Raw genomic sequence first — 5,662 nt, forward strand, 5'->3', positions numbered from 1 at the left:
ACACACACACACACACACACATATATATATATATATAATAAAAAAATAATTTAAAAAAAACCAGAAAAGTAGCCCATGGATATTCTATATAAAAAATGCTTTGTCAAGAAAGTGACTTTACTATGAGTGCTTTGCTCTCAAGAATCTGGATGAATCTGATGGAAATTCGGAACGACCTAGACAGCAGATCTGCTGGGATTCTTCTTCTTTGAGTCTGTAGATAATCTACACCTGTCCATCATCGCCTCCCGGCCATTTGTCTGACCTCTACACACTCTGAGTGGCACTTATTCACCCACAGTGTCTGTTTCCACTCTCCATTCTCTTCTGCCCCATGTTTGGAGACAGCAGCCAAACAGTGCCCAGAGAGAAGCTGGGCGTCTTTTATTTCTTCAATTGCTTTCTTTATTTGGAGAAAGGAGATTCAGCTCAGAAGCCTATGAATCATCCCCAAAATTGTAGCCATGGGAAGTTGTCTGTTTTTTCTTTCCCTCCAAGACAATGACAGCATTTTTTATATAGAATATCATGAGACTTTTGCTCAAAGGAAATGTCTAAATCAAGGGAAAAAAAACTGACCATAAAGGAGCACAGAGGTTAACCTGTGAAGTGCGAAAAAAGTAAAAAGTTAAAAGAGATGAAACAATTCCTATGGGGATTGATGACATTCTGCTCAAAGAGTGTGAGAACTTGATCATGTGTGAGACTCGAGGTTGCAACTGTTTAACATGTGTTAAATGCAGGACTTCCTTGTACCACACTCTCTATCAAGTACATAATATTGACTGTTCTGGCTCCATTATCCCAGAAAGCAATGAAAATTGTCAAACCAGGGAATGCTACTTCCTATTTGTTTCAAGATCTAGTCTCTTTTTCTGTTCTCTTTTCTAATGTGACAACTTACTGTAATCCAGACTGCTAAACTAGGTTAGGGAATAATTGGCATTGCAGGTTTATGGGACATGGACTGCTACAAGAACCTGTTGTGATTTGTGAATTTTTTTTTCTTTTTTTCCTAGAATTTTTTACAGTTTTTGATATTCTATGTTTCACTCAGAGGTTAATTTTATTTTTTTAAATTTCTTTGAATTTTTTGATGTTTTTGATAATTGATTCATTTGCCTTATGGCTTGACTATTAATCCCTATGTGATTCCTATGTGTATCCCTGTATCCTCCTCATGGGGGGAGGGGGAGATGTATTTTTATTTTATAATGAAAAGCTTTAAGTTCCTTTTGAGAAAAACAATTTTTTAAAGGTAAAAAATTACTGCCTCCCAAATTCAGAGACTAACCTCCTTGAGGAAGATGCCACGGAGATGCCTGCAAAGACCGCATGTTGCTCCAGGAGTTCCTGAGCAAACTGTGCAGAATTGAAGTTTTGGGGGGGTTGAATACATTTGTTTATATGTACTTTGTTGTACCAAAGGGGACTGCCCCCTAATTGGTTTTATTCTTGTTTCCCTTTTATTCTCTTATCTCCAAGTTGTTGTATTTTCTCTGTGTAAAAATTGTATGTACCTTAGTTAAATTCTATTTAAAATGATCCATTGGGGAGACTGGTCTCTTAAAGGATCACAGGGGGGAATATGCAGGTGGAAAATTTTCCACACCTGAGCTACATTCCCAGCTTCCTTTTAAGTACATCCTCATTTGATGTACAGAGGCTTGGGAAATAAATTTGATGGAGACCCACACTGTTCAGCTCTTTTTGTACTTTTCTTTGGTTAAAGTGTGGCAGGTGTGGGTCTCTGGCTCTGTGGTCTGCTCACTTAGTTGAAGGAATCCCTTTCCATCTCATTTTTGTTATTATTAAATCCTTTAATTTAAAATATCAGAAGTATTCACTCAATTTTATTTTCACAATGTAATGGACTTCTCTACTAGCAGCAATGCAATAATCCAGCACAATTCTGAGGGACTTATGAGAAAAATCACTATTCACATCCAGAGAAAGAATTGTGGAAGTAGAAACACAGAAGAAAAACAACTGCTTGATCACATGAGTTGATGGGGATATGACTCTAAGTGATCACCCTCATGCAAATATTAATAATATGAAAATAGATCTTGATCATGTACATCTTGGTCATTTACACATGTAAAATTCAGTGGAATTGCTCATTGGCTACAGGAGGGGGCTTGAAGGAGGGGAGGGAAAGAACATGAATCATGTAACCATAGAAAAATGTTCTAAATTAATTAATTAAATAAAAATTTTCAAATTAAAAAAAAAGAATAAAAAGCCCATCCCTCATAACAGAGGACAGTTTTCCCTTAAGGAAAGCTACTGCTGTCTCTGAGCTTGTAATGAAGAACCTGGAATTTTTCTTTGTTTATTTGAGTGAAAGGCTCAGAGTAAACTTTACTCTGACAGTGACTCACTCGTTCAACAGGAAGGAATAATTTTACACAGGTCTGTTCTGTCTCAGTTTTGTCATTGTCTGTTTCATTTTTGGCTTTTAAATTGGTATGAATAATGCTATTCTGAAAGAAGCTATTAGACTTTTTCATTTGATCACCAAAAGCATTTTACACTGCTTAAATACACCCATACGGGACCTATTAGTGTTGTGTATGTCATACCCAAACTCACACAGAAATGCATCTACAGATACTGAACTTGCTTTTTCCCTGTTTTTTAATGGGCAAGTGAAATTCTTAGGACAGTTAAACAGGTTGTAAATTTGCTAGAAAGCAAAAAGGGTAGTGAACTTAACTATTCTACCTGACAGCCCATCCAAGAAACTGCTGCAAGTATTGAGGCAGAACAGGCTTCCTGTTCAGCCTTATTTGACAAAGGTTAAAACTCAGTGAGTGAAAAATATGTACAAAGTTCTTAAAGAAGCTAGATGATTAGTTATAGGGTATAGTCAAATAATAGAATCTGTGGGTTCTACTCTAGATTTTACACCCAGTCACTAATGATTTCTTCAAAGGATTAGCCTTAATTAGGTAGTGTTTAAATGGAATTTTTTTTTTATCCTGGGACTCCATTCTAGGAGCATAGGGCCACAACCAGTAGGCAATGGGTCGCTCAGGGTCACCCAGCTGGGAAGTGTCTGAGCCCGGATTTAAACCTAGGACCTTTCGTCTCTAGGCCTGGCTCTCAATCCACTGAGCTAGCCCAGCTGCCCCTACTTTAGGTTGCAGTTTCTTTAGCAGATGTAGTTTTTACAGGGTGGGGTTGCTAGCCCCACGCCCAACCCTCCTCCTTTTTCATCCAGGCTAGGGACCGTCCTTAGCCCAGGAGTGGTAAGGGTGAGCGATAGGGGTCAAGTGACTTACCCAAGGTCACACAGCTGGAAGTGTCCAAGGCCGGATTTGAACCTAGGACCTCCAGTCTCTAGGCCTGGCTCTCAATCCACTGAGCCACCCAGCTGCCCCTTTAAATGGAATTAGCTCACCCTTATTCATTCTTTAGACTTTAGCCACCAAGAATATGTCACCCCACCCAACTTAGAATTAAGTGGAGAAGGGGGAGGTCTATGACCCACATGTGATAGTAAGTGACAAATAAAAAACAAGTGACTGGCCCCTGAGCAGTCCAAAACAAGATTGAGGCTGCCATTTGTCCACATAGTACAGGAGGTGGACACAGGAAGTGAGGAAAAGAACTATCTTTTAAATATGATGGTAACTTTTAGTGAAGGGGGATTTGGTCTTTTGAACCTGGCCTTGAAGGAGCTCAAGTTGAGATCTCAGACTGCTTCTTTTTGAATTGTCACGTGGGTAAGTTAGGCTGACTCTCTTTCCTTTTCCTTTGTGTTTCTGGAGGCCACAGCTTCAAAAAGAGGCCTCTCTTCTTAGAGGAGGCCTCGTGGCTAGTAGCCTTGTTTAATTAACCTCTATGCCCCCTTTTTTGGGGCCTTTGAAGCCCTTTCTGGCTTGGGTCTCCAGATCAGGCCAGAGTAACTCTCTCTCTCTCTCTCTCTCTCTCTCTCTCTCTCTCTCTCTCTCTCTCTCTCTCTCTTTCTCTCTCTCTCTCTCTCTCTCCCTACCTTTACCCTTCCTAATTGTAAATAAACCACCATAAAAGTCATCCCGACTTGGGTCTTTTATTTTGGAACCAGGTAATCGGTTCCTGGCAACCAAACTTTAAATATCCAGTCCAACCATAATTTTTACCCTTTCTAGTATGGTAAAACTTTTATAATTATTAAATTATATATTGCATATATGCATACATATGTAAACTTATAAGTATTATTTTCTCTCACCATCAATGGTGGCCACATTGAAATGGGACTGAGATAAAAGACATATTAAAATAATATATTAAAACTCAATAATTCTGTGAGGCAAACTGAACTGCTTTGAAAGTGATAAATCTCGATTCTGATGTGTACTCTCAATGCTTGGAATTTGAAATGTAGAAAATCTTCAGGTTTTGAACATGGAAATCATAATTTGGAAAATGTCTCTCCATCATACTTTACAAACTATGGTAAAAGTATGTATTCCATTAATAATCCTAAAATCTACCTGGTTGGCAGTAGAAATAGAGATTTTGTTCTCTGATATCCTTTTTTTATATAAGATTCAACAATCTAATTTTCTTTAACAATCTTATATTTGGTAAATCAAGCAAATCCTGATAAATGATGAAAGGTTAATTGAAATGCAAAATCTATCAACATAGTACTGACTACAATATTCAAAGGATTAAATCTTGGAAAAAGTGAATTAAAGTTTGAAAGAGTTTTCAGTGATGCCCCAAATCATCCTTTGTTAAATTCTTGTCAGAGTCAAATTTCAAAAAATATACCAAATAAATTAAACTTAGAAATTGATGCCCAAAACCTAAATCTTTTTACATATACTTTTGCTCTGAAAACTCCTCATTATCCTCTTGTTATCCTTAAATTGGGACACTAATAATTGTATACTTGTTTTGTCTGTGAAGCTCAGTTCTGAAGATTTTTAAATATTTGTCACTTCAGTGATTCCTCACTTATCATGATAGTTGTTCCTGAGACCCCCAGGATAGGGGAAAATTGGTGAAGTAGCAGTGTTATACTTATTTTATTAAATAAACAAATGAACACATAAATAAATATATTTAAGGCTTTATAAACTCTTCCCATTCTCCTATAAACCTTTTCCACACTTTTATTAGCCTATAGTCACTGTGCCAATAAGCACCCATAGAATAGAACACAGCACTGTGGTTGGTAGCCTTTCATTCCATCAGCCAACAGTGTGCCATGATAAATGTTATTCTACAATACAGAATTAGATATATATTTTTAAGTGAAGCCCAGGGTAAGTGAACTGCAATATAGTAAGGGACAACTATATAGTCAAATTTAGGTTTAAATTTTTGTATTTCACTTTTAGTGTGTTGCCTGATGCAATTCAGAAGTAAGTTTTTCTGTTAATTATCCTTGGACTTGAGGATTTCTGAATTATATTGCTTACTGCAATATTATAAATTCACTGCTAGTAGCTTGATAATAGTTCTTTCATGCTCCTGTTACTCCCTATATTTCAAACACACTTTAAGGAAATTGTATATGAATCTGACTTCATGGTGAGATTTAGGTGAAAGATAAGTGCAATTTCTTTATGTGGTAGAACTTGTACCATGAGTGGGAAAATCTGGTAGTGCAGTCTAACCTTGATGTCCAAACACCCAATACTGATTCTAATCTGAAATGAGG

The sequence above is a fragment of the Gracilinanus agilis genome, chromosome 4, assembly GCF_016433145.1.
Source record: "Gracilinanus agilis isolate LMUSP501 chromosome 4, AgileGrace, whole genome shotgun sequence".
Taxonomy (NCBI): Eukaryota; Metazoa; Chordata; class Mammalia; order Didelphimorphia; family Didelphidae; genus Gracilinanus; species Gracilinanus agilis.